Here is a 21,732-nt window from a genome sequence, read left to right as displayed (position 1 = left end):
GTTGATATTATAGTTGTTATTAGTGTTGTGTTCTTATTTTGTATTATTATTAGCGTTTGGTGTGTGTGTGTGCGTGCCATTTCAGCTGCATCGCGAGGCGATCCAAAATTCCCCCACAGCGCACGCACACACACACCCACACCCACACACACACACACACACACACGTGCGTTGTACGCAGCTGTTTTGTGTTGCAGCGCGTTGTTGGCGCGCGAGCGTGTGTGTGTGTGTGTGTGTGTGTGTGTGTGTGTGTGTGTGTGTGTGTGTGTGTGTGTTGTTGTTCTTATCCATATATGCGCCTCGGTTCGTCCCGTTTGTACCACGCCAGGTGTCTTTCCCCTTTCCCACTGTTCCTGCCAGCCTGCTGTTATTTCCCTTTTGATGATCGATCTGCACTCGTATGCTCCTATTGCTACATTTATGTCTATTTCCCTACCTAGCGACTTTTTTGCTGCCCTATCTGCCATTTCATTCCCTTCCACCCCCACATGGGCTGGTACCCAGAGGAAACCTACTTCCCCTCCTACTTTCTCGATGTTAACAACTCTCGTGGGTCACGTGGTGGGCTTTGAGCAAATGGGAGAGGGAATGTAGTGTTGCCAGGTCCTTTGCCAGGTCCTTTGCCAGGTCCGCGTATTGTAAGCGAGTGGTAGTGTGTGTAAGTAGCGTGTTGAATGGCATTTTTTCTGTGCTTGTTTTCATAGACGTGGCAACAAATTAGCAACAGTAGCCAATGGGAAAAAAGGATGCAGTGTTGCCAGGTCCGCGAGTTTTAAGCGTGTTGTAGTGTGTGTGAGGAGCGTGTTGTTTTCTGGGCTTGTTTGCATAGACCTGGCAGTGGCAACAGTGTTCCGTGGCCCGTGTGTGAGTGTGTGCGTGCGGGGGTGTCGGTGCTTGTGGCGTGTTTGTGTTTATTATTGATATTGATATTGTTTGTGAGTCTGGACGGGAGCCGGCTTTAGTGGCAGTGCAATGCCAATTTTTACGCGGGTGGTGTTGAGTGTGGGCGTGCGGCGCGACATGAGGAGATAGCCGTGGATCGACGCGGAGGGTAAGTCTGTGACGTCTTAGTGTGTTGTTGCAGTGTGTGTTGCAGCGTGTCAGTGACGTAGTAGCTGGTGACTTCGGGTCCCTTTTCCTGGGTTGGGTACACCTTTTCAAATGTATAATAGATACCAGGGGTTCTCAACCCGTGGTCGAGAACCCAACCAAATTATTTTGGTTGGGTCCCCAAATTATATTATAAAAAAAAAGAAGAAAAGTTTTGAATGGCTGGTACAAATGTGTAGCATCCACAGCACATTTGTGAGCCTGCATGACGGCTATTTCAGGCATGCGTCAAAACTTAAGTATGAATAGGCTTAAGGGGTTAAAAGAGCTGAGATATGTAGCCGGGAGCAAAGATAGAATATTGACAGTAGCCATGTTAAATTCATGGGGGGAGACGGAGCTCAATACATGGAGGAGTATAAGGAAGATAAACCCTTTTTTCTGCTTCAGTTGAAAAACAACTGAATGAGTCAGTTACACAAATTGGCACAAAGCAGCTTATATTAACACTTAGACTTGTAGAACAGATATCTTCGGTGGAGAAAAGTAACTTTAGTTATAAATTGTAACTCGTTACTACGCACCTCTGATAACTAAAAGGTTGGGGAGTGAAAGAGGTCTTATGGTGGCTTGCTGTTTACAGTATTTAACCCATTTTGACCTGAGATCAGATTCGTTCTTCGATTTTTCAAAAATAGCAGACCTACAAGCTTGTAGCGCGCCACTCGGTGGCGTGCTATGAGCTTGTAGATCTGCTATTTTTCAATAGCTAAAGCATAACATAATGCTAACACCAAAAGGGGTTGCCGCCCAAAATGGGTTACAGGAGCATTCAGTGCATGATTTGGGTGATTTGGAAAAAAAACGGTCCCCCCCCGGTAACAAGATGTGCACATGCACGCACTGCAATGAGGGGGACACGCGACAGGCCAACAGCACGCACACCAAGGCCCGCCCCCGCTTGATCATGATTGGCGGAAGGCCCCTTTCTATCCTGATTGTAGCAGATGAGTGGCAAGAAACGACACATTTTGAGCTTGTGGATCAGTCTCAGGGCAGAGACACTCTAACCACAAGACCACAGTTTAACCCATAAGCAGATTCTACAAATTACTTCTAAACCAGTAGTTCTAACGCTTTGAAGATTTGTTTTGGAAAAGTTCAAAAATAGCAGATGTACACGTGGCATGCCAGTTTGTATATCTCTTGTTTTTGGAATAGCCGAGGCAAAAATCTAAAACGACACAGATGCTTTCCTGGTAATAACCCATTTTAGGGCGGGAACCCATTTTGGTGTTAGCATTATGTTATGCTTTAGCTATTGAAAAATAGCAGAACTACAAGCTCATAGCGTGCCACCGAGTGGCGCGCTACGAGCTTGTATAGGTCTGCTATTTTTGAAAAATCAAAGAACGACTGACATAGAAACATAGCTTTTTCAGAAAACTGTTTAGAAGACAATTTTATAGAATCTGATCTCAGGTCAAAATGGGTTAATGGGTCAAAGACATGTTTTTCCAGTCAATCATTGATGCAAGAGGAGTATAGACATACCGGGTGGATGTAAGGCAAATAAGCTTACACGTACAGTGTAGTAAACATCATGCTACTGTATACGCTCTTTGGCCACAACAAACTCCTATCTAAAAGTGCGAACAAGAAGGCACTGGAGCAGCTCAGACGATTTAGGCCCTTATTTTATTATAACAGGGTGCAGGTAAAAAGCGACAACGTTTCGATGTGTCAATTACATCTTCGTCAGGTCATGCTATATCTATCTAAAAGTGTCAAAACTCTGATACTCCTGTGACAAACCAGCCGACAGCTTATAGTTGAACTCACAAACTAGCAGTCCTTTCTCATCTACAAGTATCGAAGGATAACAAACACATTGCCACAGCATAATGTTACAATTATACAAGGATGAGTTGAATAGCAGTCGTTTCCACGCTGATGCATTGTGACATTACAGCAGCTCTCAATTAGGACGAGCACATGCTGAATGATTTATTGATATCCGTATACTGTAGGCCAGGCTTTATTTGAGTAGCGTCCAGGAAGTTGATTGCTTACATGCCGAGCAGCATGTGATGCACCTTTTTGTTTTCTCCCTCAAGTAGACATGTGACACTCGATCTTTGCTTACAATAAATGCACTATTTTTGTGTGAAATTACGTATTTTTAGCTCTATTACTTCTACTATCCAAAAGTCAGAGATCTTTTTGTGCACAGCTGCATTCTGGGACCTTAACCATTAGCTTTAGAAACGGGTAGATTCATTGGTACTCCTGAGGAGGACAGAGTGTGTCTAGTGTGTGATTTGAAATAAATTGAAAATGAAATTCGTTTTTTGTTTTACTGCCCATTATGTGAAAAATTAAGACATGTATTATTTTGTAAAATGACAACCATCTGTGTTCACTTTTTCTGGTGAGAGGACTACGAAAAACTGGAATTTTGTTTTAGGAAAGGTATTTTTGCTTTAGCAGACTTTTTATGCAAAGCGTGGGAAAAAAGGCAGAATGTTTTGTTTGTGTAAAAAGAAAAAAAAAGAAAAAGAAAAACTGTTTCTTGTACACAATGCAATACTGACGCAATGATTTGTATGGTGTGTCCTATAAGTCCATGTGGGCGGGGCGCCTTGGGTGCATGACACAACAATAAAGAATCTCTATCTCTCTCTATCTATCTATCTACAGTATCTATCTACAGTATCTACAGTATCTACAGTATCCATCCATCCATCCATCCATCCATCCATCCATCCATCCATCCATCTATCCATCTATCCATCTATCTATCTATCTATCTATGCCAACATTACCATTATTGATATATCATCATATTAGCATGCCTATAGCCTATACTGTATATCGTATACCGTAGTATGTGTATGCGATTGGTCTCTGTGCCCTGCACCTCCTGCTTTTCCCCTGCTGTTGGATGTTCACAATAAACATTGTCTTGTGCGTTCAGCCCAAGTGGATATGTCATTTTTCCACGACAAAGGCCAGCCAAGTTCAGCCTAGCTGATAGACGGCCATAACTCTTAGCACCAGGAGGAGCGGAGTGGAGATTTAGTAGTGTACTAAACTCCCACTGCTCTTGGACACAGGTCTTTTTGGCTTGCTGTATGACAACACCGCTGTTCAGGCATCGCAGGCTTTTGTTTTTTTACCTTTCTCCAGTGCATCACAGGGAGAGCATTCTGTAGCTTGGTATCATTGTCACACTGTACAGACCTTGCTGCTTATTGCAGTTACTAGGATTGTGCTGTATTTGCACTGAGCCACAGAATCAAAACAATTACAATTCAAACAATTTGATAAACTTCTACTTTCAGCCCGGAAATGCATTCTGATAAATTGGTTTAAGCCCCCAACTATACAAATGTGGTATAGAGAGATCTTCGGTGTGCTACCCCATGAAAGACTGTGCAATGCATAGAGGAAACAACGCTTCCTTTCAGGGGGTGTGGGCCCCATTATTAGACTATTTTCCTGCTGAAATTTCTCGGATCCTTCTAAAGGCCCAATGCCCCATTGATTGGACAGACCTAGGATAGAAAAAACAATGGGAAAAAAACAAAACAAAACTGTATGTCTACATGTGAATGGGCTCGAGGCATGTGCAATACTGTGGCTGTCTTGGTTTGCTTTCCTTTTAGCTTGTTTTTCTTTCTGTTTTGCTTCCTATGGTATGGTGTGGATGATGGCATAGATGAACTGAAGGAACTCCCCCCGCCCCCCCGTCCCCCCCCCGTCCCCCCCCCGTCCCCATCCCAATGTTTTTTTTTGTTTATTTGTTTTGTCTTCCTGTCAGTTTGGTAAAGTATGTCTTTTGTAAAGTAAGTAACTGTACGTGAACATTTTTAAAAACCAATAACAATATTAAAACAGAATCAGAACAATGATCATAGAGGGAGAGACCTAAAGCTAGGCCAGCTGTCGGGCAGAAACATCCTATATATTGTCTTTTGCCTACTTGATCATCCACAATATAGCATCAAAAGCAGCAGAGAGATGAGTGGCGAGAAACGACACATTCTGAGCTTGTGGATCTGCGTTTGAATCCTGAAAGGTAACAGCTTTAGACATACTATAATAATGAGGTTTCCACCCGAGAGAATGTTTATTATAGCAGGGGTTCTCAACCCGTGGGTCGCGACCCCTCGGGGGGTCCCCAAATTATTTCCAACTGAATGGCTGGAAAAAGGAAATGAAGAGTTTACATATAATTTATATTGGGGGTCGGGAGGGGGCGGGGCGGGGGTCCCGAGACATTGCCAAAGCATTTCCGGGGATCCCTGGCCAAAAACGTTGAGAACCCCTGTATTATAGCAGTGGTTCTCAAGCCTTTTAATTCCAAGGACCCCTGGTTTGATATGCATTATATTATAGACCACGGACCTGCATTTGGTCAATTGTATTTTATATATTTAAAAAAACATTTCCAAGGGAAATCTCTGCCACATCCTGTGTGGCTGCCGTGCGGCCTTGGCCCAGAGTCGATAAATGGTAAATGGTAAATGGTGCATTTATATAGCGCCTTTATCCAAGGCGCTATACATAGATTGTGCATTACATTCACCCATTCACACACACATTCATACACCGATGGCAGAAGAAACCATGCAAGGCACCAACCAGCACATCAGGAGCAATTGGGCATTCAGTGTCTTGCTCAAGGACACTTCGACACTAACTCTGGGAGAGCCCGGGTTTGAACTAGCAACCTTGCGGTTACCATCCAGCCATGACCAGGCAGGTACTAAGGAAGCATACGAGTCCTGACCAATGAGAAGTCATGGAGGCAGCCGGTTCAGTTTGTAAACAGAAGGAGAAGCCAAGAATAACTGCCCAAAAGACAGAACATCGGTCCGGGCTCCAGGCAAAGACTGGTCAATGAGAGCAGACCTTGACAAACAGCTACGCTTCGCCATTGACCATCACCATCATCACACTGAGACCCCGACATCGGCCTGTGGTCATCGAGCGAGAAGCGAGTCCTGTTAGTCGAGTTGACGGTCCCATGGGAGCAGAACCTCCAGGAAGCGTACGAGAGGAAAAAGGCCCGGTGTTGCTGGTTCAGTGGCAGAAAGCCAAGAGAAAGGCTGGAGAGCAACAACCTAGCCAATGGAAGTTGGCTGCCGCGGCTATGTTGGCCTCTCACCAACCACTTCCTGAGGGACATATCGGCTTCACGGCAGCAAAGGTCAAGAAGGTCTTAACCTATTTTGACCTGACGTCGAAATTAAAAAAAACGTTCGCTCTGAAAGAATATATATTCAAATATTTGTGCCGCATTTTTACGATTTTTCAAAAATAGCAGACCTACAAGCTCATAGCGCGCCACTCGGTGGCGCGCTATGAGCTTGTAGATCTGCTATTTTTCAATAGCTAAAGTATAAAATAACGCTTAGTTAAAACACCAAAAGGGGTTCCCGCCCAGAAGGTCTTAAAGAATCTCTCAGAAGAAGCGGAAAAAGGAAGTTTCTGCCTCTGGCTGAGAATGAAAGACAGGAGTTGGGGAAATCGAGATGTCACATATAAGTGAAGACAAAAACTGACTATTGAAATCCAGCTGCAGGGAGCAGCAGAGAGATGTCCCTGACCGTTGTCCCACCATTCTGAACTAAAATCTTCTGGCAGTCCCTGCCGGCCGCAAAATATTTTGAGATAGGGGTCCTTGACATGGAAAAAGTTTGAGAACCACTGACAAACAATTCTACAAAGACATTTGTAGAATTGGCCCCATGTCTTAATGGGTTCAAAAGTTATACCAATAAAGAAGAACTTAAAGTACACTATGTTAGTTCCATTGATTGAAACATTTGGCCCAAATGTTCATAAGGCACAGCCTCTTCCTGGTGCCTGTAAATGCCAGGACCAATCAAGTGTCTCCACCACGTGATCTCTACTAGACCCGTTGAAAGAGAGAGAGTTATGACACTCTTTGATCTTGCAGCTTTGCGATCGTAATGTTGTTTGATCTGTTTTGATGTTTTATGATTTATTTTATTTTGTGTTATCTTAGAGCGGTCCTCCTCTTGTCATAATTCATGCTGTTATGCAATGATGTCAAATAAATTCCAATACATTGTGAGTGCTTCAATCATACCCCATTATGAGGATTCAATGTTTGGAACTAGTCGTGTTTGGAACTATATGACTATTCTTGTTGCCGTTATATCTGAGCACGCCTTGAATAAGTTCCAAAAATATCTACTCTACGTTGACTTGGTAAATGATAAAACAAAATAACAAAATATTTTTGTTTACTAAAAATGAAAAATAAAAACAAGGACATCATAAGAGCTTAAAATGTCCTTGAGCTTGTAGATCAGCATTTTTTATAATCTTGTTGAATATTGTTCCTAATGTAAACTAAACAACAACAACCCAAAAAATAGCAAACATGCTTAAAAACCCCCCAGAAATAATCAAAACTAAACTTGAAACTGAAAACTACAACTCAGGCCCGGGCGGCTGGCGTAGCCGTCTGGGCACCTTGGCTGGTAATCCAGTCTGGCAGTGTGCCGCGGGTTCGACTCCCGATCCCGACGGCCTTTACTGCGTGTCACCCCCCCATCTCCCTCTCCCCATTTCCTGTCAGCCTACTGTATACCTATCCCTTTATAAAAATCACACCTGAGAACTGAGTGGTGCAACTCTCCCCCCCCCCCCCCCCCTCTCTCTCTATCTCTCTCTCTCTCTCTCTCATTAGCAGGCAACAGTGCAGCACTATTTCTCTCTCTGTTTCTGGCACAACAGCGCCCCTACTGGTACTCATGAGTCACACATGAGTCACAAACATAGTCACAAACAAACATAGGTTAACGTCACAGACATTGCTGTTCGTTGGAGTGGTTGCACCACTCAAAAAGAAAATAAAGGCGAAAGCCACAACAAAAATATATCTTAAAAAAAAAAAACTACAACTCAAGCGAAATAAAAATAAAACCTAAAGACTATAATGACCTTGGTATGTGATATGAGTGTCTTGGATGTAGACTATAATGACCTTGGTATGTGATATGAGTGTCTTGGATGTAGACTATAATGACCTTGGTATGTGATATGAGTGTCTTGGATGTAGACTATAATGACCTTGGTATGTGATATGAGTGTCTTGGATGTAGACTATAATGACCTTGGTATGTGATATGAGTGTCTTGGATGTAGACTATAATGACCTTGGTATGTGATATGAGTGTCTTGGATGTCTGAGGCCTCTCATAAGATGCAACGCATGATGTATAAATCAGATAACCAGGGATAAGACTCAGCATGGCAGCCTCTTTGAAGCTCACTCCATGCTCAGCATCGCTCACACACTGAAGCTCACTGAAGCTCACTCCATGCTCAGCATCGCTCACACACTGAAGCTCACTGAAGCTCACTCCATGCTCAGCATCGCTCACACACTGAAGCTCACTGAAGCTCACTCCATGCTCAGCATCGCTCACACACTGAAGCTCACTGAAGCTCACTCCATGCTCAGCATCGCTCACACACTGAAGCTCACTGAAGCTCACTCCATGCTCAGCATCGCTCACACACTGAAGGAAGCCTGCCGTGGAGGAGAAACTCTGCGCAGACTGCGCTGATATTAAAACACAAGCACCGTGGGGATAGCTTTCGCAGGAAAATAGCATAGGCCTATCATATCAACATGCTCACAACACTGCGAATGGTGAGCTTGTTAGCTTTTCGCACAATAGCAGAATAGAACTAGAATAGAACCCTGAGGGACTGCGGTCAACCATATACAACCTACTGTAGGGCTTAACCCATTTTGACCTGAGATCAGATTCTAAAAATGTCTTCTACATCCTGACAGTTTTCTGTGTCAGTGGTGCTGCATTTTAAGTGGTTAAAACTCACTTTTTAATTGATTACTTTCTTTATGCATACAATAAAGAAATATTCTCCAATCTGTATAGTAGAGTAGGTAGGGTATGTGATATTTCCTGGTTAAAACAAAACGTTTTGTTTTGTTAAAACATTAAATCACTATATTCTGATAGTAATTATTGCTATAGAGTGTTTGTTCAGTAAGAGGGGTTTCCCTGTCTCTCCAGCTCGTTAATAAACAGAAAATACATGTTCAGGTAGGTGACAGAATTTCAGCCAATCAAAAGAAAGTAGCCATGTATCAGCTTAATTTTGTATACTGTTCCAGTTCCAAATTTGTTGGCTCACCATACTCTATAAGTCTATTTGGTAGAGTATGTTAACCCATTTTGGACTGAGGTCGATAAAAAAAAGGCTTCTAAATCCTAATAGTTTTCTGAAAAACCCATGTTTCTATGTCAGTTGTGCTCAACCTTTTTCATGTCAAGGACCCCCATAATTATCTCTATTGGGCCACGGACCCCCATCTCAAAATATGTAGTTCCAGGGATCCCCCCGAAGCAAATATTTTAGTTAAAAACGTTCGCTCTGAAATATATATTCAAAGATTTCCACCACATTTTCACGACTTTTCAAAAATACCTGACCTACAAGCTCGTATGAGCTTGTAGATCTGCTATTTTTCAACAGCTAAAGTATAACATCAAAAGGGGTTCCCGCCCAGAATGGATTAAATATCCTGTATTATGTTGCAGATTATTATCGTAGTCCATTAGGCTACCTCTCATGCCTGTCCAAGTATCAAAGTGAGAACACTACAGTACTATGCATACTGCTACAGTATACTGTTGTAAAAAGCACTTGATTAACTCCAGCGTTACCCTATCTTACCTGTCACAAACACAGCTTTTAGTGGCATCGCTAATTATATGGAAAGCGTCACGCTCAGCAAAAAGTCTATTTAATTCATTTAATAGTCCTATAATGTGCCACTCCTCCACACTCAAGGTTTTTGGCCGTCTCCAGCCTTCATCGGTTTAGTCGCCAGACTGCCCGAAACGTTTAGTGCGGAGTGGCACATTATGGACTATTAAATTAGGTAAATAGACTTTATTTTTGCTGAGTGCTGCACCCTTTCCTTTTTTATAGAAGTTGGACGTATAGGACAACGCACCCGGTGGTCAGAGCACAGGGGAATACCGTACACCAGTGGTTCCCAAACGTTTTCGTGTCAATAATGAATTGCATTTTTATAGTGCTTTTCCAAGTGCTCAAAGCGCTTTACAATGGTTCATTCATTCATACATTGGGAGGTGAAGGTTCATTCATTCATACATTGGGAGGTGAAGGTTCATTCATTCATACATTGGGAGGTGAAGGTTCATTCATTCATACATTGGGAGGTGAAGCGGCGAACAGTCGACGCCAGCGTCCTCACTTCCCACATTCACACACCGATGGTGGCGAGCTCACACCGACCGACTCATTGGAGGCAGTGTAGGGTTCAGTGTCTTGCCCAAGGACACTTCGACATGTGGACAGGAGGAGCCGGGATTCAAACCGCCGACCCAGGGATCATTGGACGACCTGCTCTACCTCCTGAGACACAGCCACCCGTCAAGGACCCCCAAATGAACATTTATTAGGCCACGGACCCCCCATTTGAAAACATATGCCAGTGACCCCGATAAGGGAGGATTTTTACGGCTTTAGCAGTGATTCCGAAACATATTAATTTCAAGGACCCCCAGTTTCACACGCATTATGCTACGGACCCCCGATTTAATGGCATTTCTATCTCTGGTACCCCAATTTATATTGTAAAACCACTGTAAATTTAACTCTGAGAGTGTACAAATGGAACCAAATGGACCCGTTAGGGTCCATTTGGTTCCATTTGTACACTCTCAGAGTTACAGACCCATAAGGGTCCATTTGGTTCCATTTGTACACTCTCTGAGTTACAGACCCATAAGGGTCCATTTGGTTCCCAACTATCTCCAAGTGAGCTAGGTACTCCCTGGAACTCCCTCAAGGACCCCCAGGGGTCCCCGGACCCCACTTTGGGAACCCATGGAGTACACTACAAACACATTTAGTGTCACTACTTACCGTACATCATTGATAGAAATATTAATAATTCATTTAAAGCTGCACTATGTATAATATTTCCTCTTATACCCTGGATGTGAACCCAGTTTCCTGTGCCAAGTGTTGTTTGTTTGTTTGTTTGTTTAACCACTGAGCTAATAAAGCCAGCCTGCTTGCTCAGGGGATAAGTTGAATCTTGACCTTCAAGTCACATTGATCTCGTTGAAACATGACCTTTGACACAATCTAAATGTCTCAATAGAAGAGCACAGGGAGACAAAATGCAACCACCCCGATTGTATTTACAATGATTATCATACAATAGCTGCTAGCATACAGACTGGACCAAAACAATAAATTAAAAAAAGCAAACGATGAAATCTACATTATATACAGTAGACTACAGTGCTGTATAGAATATGTCGCTGTCGGCTGAGAAACTTGGATGTCGAAAAAGCGTCAATATATTATCCCATTTAGGCCCGACGTCGAAATAAAAAAAACGTTCGCTCTGAAAGAATATATATTCAAAGATTTGTGCCGCATTTTTACGATTTTTTCAAAAATAGCAGACCTACAAGCTCATAGCGCGCCACTCGGTGGCACGCTATGAGCTTGTAGATCTGCTATTTTTCAATAGCTAAAGTATAACATAATGCTTAGTTAAAACACCAAAAGGGGTTCCCGCCCAGAATGTGTTAAAAGAGTCATCTGGAGCCAACCCGTTGCGTGTCACGTTGAACAGTATGACTCCATGTCATGCTTTATTAATTAGGAGAGTTACCCAACAACAATGCTCTGGTGAGATCAATGCGTCACATCACAGCATTAGACACATGCATCAACTTTCTAATTTAGTAACATCAAATTGGAACAAGATGTAGCAACAAGTCTTGCTTTTAAAACAAAAGACTGATCACCACATTAAGACGACACGGGGACGGGAGGGAAGAAGAATGATCCGTCCGCAGATGTGTCGTCCTCCCCCCCACCCCCCCCTCTGCTTAGGGTTAACCCATTAAGACCCGAGGACCCGATTCTACAAATGTCTTCTAAGCACAGTTTTCTGGAAAACCTAGGTTTCTATATCCGTGATGCTCAAAACCTTTTCATTTGAAGGACCCCCACAAATTACGTATTTAATTAAAAAAATATTTTGTTCCAGAGCAGGGACCCCCAGAAACAAATAATTGATTTAAAAATGTTTGCTTTAAAAAAATATATATTCAAAGATTTGTGCCAATTTTCAAGATTGTTGTGACGCACTATGAGCTTGTAGATCTGCTATATTTTTAAGAACATAATAGGCAAAGTATGGAATAAGGCTTTCCCGGTTCCAAAGGGTTAATCTGAATAATGTAATTGACTGAGCGCCCGAGTGCCTGAACAGTTTAATCAATGGCGGGAACAAACGACCATACTGAAGCTGTAACACAAACTATATATAGTTTAACTCATTCAAAACGGGAACCCCTTTTGGCGTTTCAAGCATTATGTTATACTTTAACTGTTGAAAAATAGCAGACCTACAAGCTCATAGTGCGGCACCGAGTGCCGCACTATGAGCTTGTAGGTCTGCTATTTTTGAAAAATCGTGAAAATGTGGCGCAAATCTTTGAATATATATAACTCAAATATTTGCTTCTAAGAGGTTCCTGGAACGACATATTTTCAGATGGGGGTCAGCGGCCAATTACATATATTTTTTGGGGTCCTTGACATGAAATATTGAGAACCACTGACATAGAAACATAGGGGTTTTTCAGAAAATTGTCATGATTTAGAAGACATTTTTAAATTTTTGACGTCAGGCCTAAATGGGTTAATAGTATACCCATATGTCTGTTGGCAGTTTAGCGCCTTTGCTCCAAAGCCCCCCCCCACCCCCCTCCCCCCCCTTCACAGACCGTTGGGTTAGACATGCAGTCACACCAGGGCGCCACATGGTGACAGTTGCCATGCACGCTGCAGAAAACAAATTAGTGCCGTAATCAAGCAACATCTGCTCCGCCAAGAAAACGAAAAAAAAGTCTGTCAACTACCTTTTTTCCTACTGACGAAAAACTGAATAAAAACTAAGCTGTGATGACTGAGAATAAGACTAAATTATATTGACAACTTAACAACTTAACAATAAACACAAATTCAATCACACGTATACAATATTGCATACGTTCTCAAAGTGAGGTCTAAGGACCAAGGACCCTCTTGGTTACTTTAGAAATGGACCCTTACAGGCCCATTTTGGTTCCATTTGCAAATCTCAGAGTTATGGTGGTCCTTGAAATAAAATAAAAGTTTGAGAACCACTAGCATTGTAATTGTTTATCAGACGTGATAGTTAGTCCACATAACCAGCTCTGACAGTGTGATTGGAACCCCTTTTGGTGTTAGCATTATGTTATGCTTTAGCTATTGAAAAATAGCAGATCTACAAGCTCATAGCGCGCCACCGAGTGGCGCGCTACGAGCTTGTAGGTCTGCTATTTTTGAAAAATCGAAGAACGACTGACATAGAAACATAGCTTTTTCAGAAAACTGTCAGGATATAGAAGACATTTTTAGAATCTGATCTCAGGTCAAAATGGGTTAAAAAAACTATTCCCGGAAACAGTTCAAAATGTGGTGGAACCGATTCCGGTTCCTCAATGTTGGATCCGGATCCTCAGGATCTCGACCCAGCTTGGAGAACGGCTCTCTGCCATACGACGGAGCATTACATAAGGCTTCAACACTCGCATGACTGAAGTAAGGCCACCTACCACACAAGCTGAATTCAGGGCATGACTGAAGTAAGGCCACCTACCACACAAGCTGAATTCAAGTCATGACTGAAGTAAGGCCACCTACCACACAAGCTGAATTCAGGGCATGACTGAAGTAAGGCCACCTACCACACAAGCTGAATTCAAGTCATGACTGAAGTAAGGCCACCTACCACACAAGCTGAATTCAGGGCATGACTGAAGTAAGGCCACCTACCACACAAGCTGAATTCAGGGCATGACTGAAGTAAGGCCACCTACCACACAAGCTGAATTCAGGGCATGACTGAAGTAAGGCCACCTACCACACAAGCTGAATTCAAGTCATGACTGAAGTAAGGCCACCTACCACACAAGCTGAATTCAGGGCATGACTGAAGTAAGGCCACCTACCACACAAGCTGAATTCAAGTCATGACTGAAGTAAGGCCACCTACCACACAAGCTGAATTCAGGGCATGACTGAAGTAAGGCCACCTACCACACAAGCTGAATTCAGGTCATGACTGAAGTAAGGCCACCTACCACACAAGCTGAATTCAAGTCATGGCTGAAGTAAGGCCACCTACCACACAAGCTGAATTCAGGGCATGACTGAAGTAAGGCCACCAACCACACAAGCTGAATTCAGGTCATGACTGAAGTAAGGCCACCTACCACACAAGCTGAATTCAGGTCATGACTGAAGTAAGGCCACCTACCACACAAGCTGAATTCAGGTCATGACTGAAGTAAGGCCACCTACCACACAAGCTGAATTCAGGTCATGACTGAAGTAAGGCCACCTACCACACAAGCTGAATTCAAGTCATGACTGAAGTAAGGCCACCTACCACACAAGCTGAATTCAGGTCATGACTGAAGTAAGGCCACCTACCACACAAGCTGAATTCAAGTCATGACTGAAGTAAGGCCACCTACCACACAAGCTGAATTCAGGTCATGACTGAAGTAAGGCCACCTACCACACAAGCTGAATTCAGGTCATGACTGAAGTAAGGCCACCTACCACACAAGCTGAATTCAGGTCATGACTGAAGTAAGGCCACCTACCACACAAGCTGAATTCAGGTCATGACTGAAGTAAGGCCACCTACCACACAAGCTGAATTCAAGTCATGACTGAAGTAAGGCCACCTACCACACAAGCTGAATTCAGGTCAAAAATACCTTTTTTTCCTGTGATGATATTGGCTACTGTCTCCAGACACCCAACTGTCTTTTAAATTGAACAATGCTCTGGAGGTGTGAACTTAACAGTTCTACTGCGTAACCCGTGTTCCCCGCTATTTAATCCAATATTATACACTGCCTAGATTGTCTTATTACCTTTGGAGCATAACGCCGAAGTATTTGCAGCTTTGATCCACGAAAATCCGGCGGAAAATAGTCCGATGGTTTGTTGTTGAAGAGAAAAACATGCCGCCATTACGATGCGAAACGGCAACAGCCTCCACAACATGTTTAGTTGTAGTCCAAACAAAAACACCGTTCACTTGCATTGAGCTCATTTTCCCAGAAGCCCTAGCAGCCCAGAGAGCATGGCTTGATTTCCGGTTTCGTCATCATAACGCGACGGCCTCGTCACCACCAGGTCCGCGACAAATCCCCTCTTTCTTTTGAATTATTAAAAAAAAAACAGAGGTCATTTGAATCGAATATTTAGGAAAGGTCATGGAAGGGCAACCAAAGATAATCAACTTAAAAAATCTCAAAATGGATCAGAAAGACCTCGCAGACACTCTAAGTGTTAACAACTTGCCTCGAGGCAATCTGCCTCGTGTTTTCACTCCCATCTCCTACACAGTACCAACTTATTTTGGACAAACATAATATTTCTCAAATTCTTTTTTACCGGATGCCTGCAGCTTTTATTGACTTCGGCTTGAAAAAAACTGGAGTCTACATTTGCATTGATTTGTCGGGTTCCCCGCTGCGTAGGATACCACAGGCACACGTAGGGGGTAGAAGACACATCATATCTCTGGCTGTATCCAACAAGCATCATCTCCTCCACCAGTATATTCCCCCTCAAATACATTACGTCTCCGCAGTGACAGCGATCGTCTGGTTGGAATTTAACCCATTTAGGCCTGAAAATAATGTCTTCTGAAATAAATGTTTCTAGGCCTATATCACACAATATTTCATGTCAAGGACCCCAAAAATGATCTGTAATTGGCCTCCGACCCCCATCTGAAAATATGTTGTTCCAGGGACCCTCCAGAAGCAAAGATTTGAGTTAAAAACGTATATTCCAAATTTGAGGCACATTTTCACGATTTTTCAAAAATAGCAGACCTACAAGCTCGTAGCGCGCCACTCGGTGGCGTGCTATGAGCTTGTAGATCTGCTATTTTTCAATAGCTAAAGCATAACATAATGCTAACACCAAAAGGGGTTCCCGCCCAGAATGGGTTAACATTCATTAAAAATGAAGGGATGGCATCCATAAATAATGGAGGTTTTTTCAAGTAGTAAACAGTGCGCGCCGGGGCTAAAAATGATGCACCGCACATCCATAAATAATGGCAACTTTGAGTCAACGGGGAGATCAATGCACAGACATTGTATCTACTAAACTACTGACAAACCAAATCCAAATCAGCGTCAATCTGAGCCGGGTGGGCACCAGCCCACACCACAGGGCGTCAGGTGTCCTACAATACACAGTAGCTGCTGCCGCCACTGCAGTGGATGCAACGCGTGCTGCCATGTCTGCTTTATTGTAAGCAACTTTGGGCTTGTTTTTTTTGTGTTTTATTTTATTAATTTATTTTTTTGGCTTGTGTCTAAAGCGCAGTTGTTTGTTTCCTAATGTCGTTTAAACAAGTGGTGTGCAAATACGTTCATGTGAAGGACCACCAAATTAATGTATTGGTCCATCAACAATAATAATTTGTGCCAGGGACCCCATACCAACATTTGTGTTAAAATGTTTCATTTTACCCTGAGGAAGACTTCATAGTCGAAATGTTGGTTTCCTTTTAATAATTTGCATCGTGGTTAAGAAGAGCCGTGCAGCCTCATTCTTTTCAACACAATTACCTGCCGTGGTAAGCACCTCATCAACACAGGTGTGCCTCTTTCGTGTTTTCCCGTTAAAATATTTTTAAAAAAAATCACTTTTTTTTCCTCCAAGATTTTCTTTTGAAAAAAGCAAATCTACGTACAAGCTTGTAGATCGGCTATTTTCAAATGATGTCCAAAGTGCTTGTGTGTTCCTATAGTTGCCCCTTTTGGGCTTGTTTTCAAGGATACGCTTCAATGCTTATATTTCTCTCGCCGAAATCTGGCAACAGTGGCTGCTAAGTGAGCAGCCAGGGTAAACTCCTATGGAGTAAATAAATGAGTGAGGAATCACAGACAACAGTATGGGAGAGAAGAAGAATATGTTTTTTTGCCGCAGCACAGCTTGATTATGATTGAATGAAGCCGAGCATGAACTTTAATTACTGCTTACATCCCGGCTTGTTTTGTGACTGAGTACTAGAGCGAGCTTTAGGACAACACAAAGGGAAGGGAGGCTGAGGCGAAACCGCACCGCGCAGCAATTGGCACGTGCATAGGCGCACGCACGCACACATGCGCACACGCACACGCGCACACACACACACACACACACACACACACACACACACACACACACACACACACACACACACACACACACACACACACACACACACACACACACACACACACAGCAATACGCCTGATGGAATACAAATAGTGATTAAAAGGGGAAGACGGGGGGGGGGACTTTTAAGACACTTTTTACCCACACCGTTTAAATGTACAGTATGCCGATAATTCAGCCGCTGTCTCTGCCCATTGTATTTGTTTATTTTAAACGGCCGCGGCAACTCCTTAACCTTACTGTCCTTACATTAAAAGGTTAAGTAACTGAGGAATGTTGACATGAAGCACCGTGCGCTTGTTCTTCTACTCCCTGTTGTACTGTATACCCCCCCCCCCTCTCCCCTCCCCCCCAACACGCACGTCACACACACGCTCCAACAGTATACCGTCCGTCCCCCCCCTCCCCCCTCCAACACGCACGTCACACACACACGCTCCAACAGTATACCGTCCGTCCCCCCCTCCCCCCCCCAACACGCACGTCACACACACACGCTCCTACAGTATACCGTCCGTCCCCCCCCTCCCCCCTCCAACACGCACGTCACACACACACGCTCCAACAGTATACCGTCCGTCCCCCCCTCCCCCCCCCAACACGCACGTCACACACACACGCTCCAACAGTATACCGTCCGTCCCCCCCCTCCCCCCTCCAACACGCACGTCACACACACACGCTCCAACAGTATACCGTCCGTCCCCCCCTCCCCCCCCCAACACGCACATCACACACACCCGCTCCCGGTTTATTCCGGGACGTACCCAGTGAGGCTGATGGATTGTATAATACCTCCGAGGCTAGGCTTCAGAACAGTATGAACTATGTTGAACTGCACAAGTTGTTTGGCATGGCTTTCCAAGGCTGTGAGAGGCATGTAGTTACGCATCCCGGTCCAAAGAACACAGCATCAATAATTCTGCTCGTATAACGCGGGCCTCTCACGTGATGAAACGCTGCACGCAAAGTAAACTTGTATCTAAATATAATTTGTGCGTGCTGGGCTCAGTGGGCTGGGCCAAAACCGTGCTTCAGGAGGGACAGTAGGGTAGTAATTTCACTGATAGGAATTCTTTTTTATATTACGGTATTATTTCTCGGAAACCCTCATTCATCCATCTGTCTGCCTCCGCGTTTATTCTCCGACTTTCTTCCGAGTATTTTTGCCCAGGTTCTTAAGTCTTTATGTCTGTTTATGGGCTTATATGGAGAGAGAAAAACAGTCTTCTCTCTTTATAGTTCATATACTTCACTTTAAACATTGATTATCCCATTAAATGTGTTGTGATTTTAGCGAACATTCAATGAAATCGCTGAGCTTGTAGATAGATTAATAGATTCATTGAAAGAAATAAGGCCGAGAACAGAACAAAGTGTACATATTCATGACTTGACGAAGATGTAATTGACACATCGAAACGTTGTCACTTTTTACTTGCACCCTGTTATAATAAAATAAGGGCCTAAATCGTCTGAGCTGCTCCAGTGCCTTCTTGTTCACATGTTATCTGTCCTGCTCCTGAGATGCACCAGACTGGCCTGCTATAGGCTAGAGGCTCCTGAGATGCACCAGACTGGCCTGCTATAGGCTAGAGGCTCCTGAGATGCACCAGACTGGCCTGCTATAGGCTAGAGGCTCCTGAGATGCACCAGACTGGCCTGCTATAGGCTAGAGGCTCCTGAGATGCACCAGACTGGCCTGCTATAGGCTAGAGGCTCCTGAGATGCACCAGACTGGCCTACTATAGGCTAGAGGCTCCTGATATGCACCAGACTGGCCTGCTATAGGCTAGAGGCTCCTGAGATGCACCAGACTGGCCTGCTATAGGCTAGAGGCTCCTGAGATGCACCAGACTGGCCTGCTATAGGCTAGAGGCTCCTGAGATGCACCAGACTGGCCTGCTATAGGCTAGAGGCTCCTGAGATGCACCAGACTGGCCTGCTATAGGCTAGAGGCTCCTGAGATGCACCAGACAAGCCTACTATAGGCTAGAGGCTCCTGAGATGCACCAGACTGGCCTGCTATAGGCTAGAGGCTCCTGAGATGCACCAGACTGGCCTGCTATAGGCTAGAGGCTCCTGAGATGCACCAGACTGGCCTGCTATAGGCTAGAGGCTCCTGAGATGCACCAGACTGGCCTGCTATAGGCTAGAGGCTCCTGAGATGCACCAGACTGGCCTGCTATAGGCTAGAGGCTCCTGAGATGCACCAGACTGGCCTGCTATAGGCTAGAGGCTCCTGAGATGCACCAGACTGGCCTGCTATAGGCTAGAGGCTCCTGAGATGCACCAGACTGGCCTGCTATAGGCTAGAGGCTCCTGAGATGCACCAGACTGGCCTGCTATAGGCTAGAGGCCTCTGAGATGCACCAGACTGGCCTGCTATAGGCTAGAGGCACCTGAGATGCACCAGACTGGCCTGCTATAGGCTAGAGGCTCCTGAGATGCACCAGACTGGCCTGCTATAGGCTAGAGGCTCCTGAGATGCACCAGACTGGCCTGCTATAGGCTAGAGGCTCCTGAGATGCACCAGACTGGCCTGCTATAGGCTAGAGGCTCCTGAGATGCACCAGACTGGCCTGCTATAGGCTAGAGGCTCCTGAGATGCACCAGACTGGCCTGCTATAGGCTAGAGGCTCCTGAGATGCACCAGACTGGCCTGCTATAGGCTAGAGGCCTCTGAGATGCACCAGACTGGCCTGCTATAGGCTAGAGGCACCTGAGATGCACCAGACTGGCCTGCTATAGGCTAGAGGCTCCTGAGATGCACCAGACTGGCCTGCTATAGGCTATAGGCTCCTGAGATGCACCAGACTGGCCTGCTATAGGCTAGAGTCCTCTGAGATGCACCAGACTGGCCTGCTATAGGCTAGAGGCTCCTGAGATGCACCAGACTGGCCTGCTATAGGCTAGAGGCTCCTGTGATGCACCAGACTGGCTTGCTATAGGCTAGAGGCTCCTGAGATGCACCAGACTGGCCTGCTATAGGCTCCTGAGATGCACCAGACTGGCCTGCTATAGGCTAGAGGCTCCTGAGATGCACCAGACTGGCCTGCTATAGGCTAGAGGCTCCTGAGATGCACCAGACTGGCCTGCTATAAGCTAGAGGCTCCTGAGATGCACCAGCATGGCCTGCTATAGGCTCGAGGCTCCTGAGATGCACCAGACTGGCCTGCTATAGGCTAGAGGCTCCTGAGATGCACCAGACTGGCCTGCTATAGGCTAGAGGCTCCTGAGATTCACCAGACTGGCCTGCTATAGGCTAGAGGCTCCTGAGATGCACCAGACTGGCCTGCTATAGGCTATAGGCTCCTGAGATGCACCAGACTGGCCTGCTATAGGCTAGAGGCTCCTGAGATGCACCAGACTGGCCTGCTATAGGCTAGAGGCTCCTGAGATGCACCAGCATGGCCTGCTATAGGCTAGAGGCTCCTGAGATGCACCAGACTGGCCTACTATAGGCTAGAGGCTCCTGAGATGCACCAGACTGGCCTGCTATAGGCTAGAGGCTCCTGAGATGCACCAGACTGGCCTGCTATAGGCTAGAGGCTCCTGAGATGCACCAGACTGGCCTGCTATAGGCTAGAGGCTCCTGAGATGCACCAGACTGGCCTGCTATAGGCTAGAGGCTCCTGAGATGCACCAGACTGGCCTGCTATAGGCTAGAGGCTTCTGAGATGCACCAGACTGGCCTGCTATAGGCTAGAGGCCTCTGAGATGCACCAGACTGGCCTGCTATAGGCTAGAGGCTCCTGAGATGCACCAGACTGGCCTGCTATAGGCTAGAGGCCTCTGAGATGCACCAGACTGGCCTGCTATAGGCTAGAGGCCTCTGAGATGCACCAGACTGGCCTGCTATAGGCTAGAGGCTCCTGAGATGCACCAGACTGGCCTGCTATAGGCTAGAGGCTCCTGAGATGCACCAGACTGGCCTGCTATAGGCTAGAGGCTCCTGAGATGCACCAGACTGGCCTGCTATAGGCCGCTAGAGGCTCCTGAGATGCACCAGACTGGCCTGCTATAGGCTATAGGCTCCTGAGATGCACCAAACTGGCCTGCTATAGGCTATAGGCGCGGCTGGAACTCCCTTCTACAAAGTGTATATTGTCTCAGTCGGAGGAGAAACCTCATTATATTATGTCCAAAATATATACTTTTACCTGGTTAAAGGGAATATTTGCAGCTCCCATGCAGACCTTGGACTGCAGGGGTATTCAACGGGATTACAGGGAGCCACAAAAGTCAAATGACTTGAAGTTGGCGGCCGCAAGACCATCACAACAGAAATGGACAATATGTTCATGGTTAACCGCTTCACCGTTTGTT

General features: G+C 45.1%; 1 protein-coding gene across 1 annotated transcript in view; it reads right to left on the bottom strand.

Moving 5' to 3' along the window:
* The window catches only part of lrp1bb (low density lipoprotein receptor-related protein 1Bb), a gene marked incomplete at its 5' end in the record, with an annotated part of 503,119 nt that overhangs the window by 301,519 nt on the left and 179,868 nt on the right, over positions 1 to 21,732 (bottom strand).

The sequence above is a fragment of the Electrona antarctica genome (assembly GCF_951216825.1).
Source record: "Electrona antarctica genome assembly, chromosome: 13".
Taxonomy (NCBI): Eukaryota; Metazoa; Chordata; class Actinopteri; order Myctophiformes; family Myctophidae; genus Electrona; species Electrona antarctica.
Note: the sequence above shows the minus strand (reverse complement) of the source record. Positions and strands in the feature narration are given on the sequence as shown.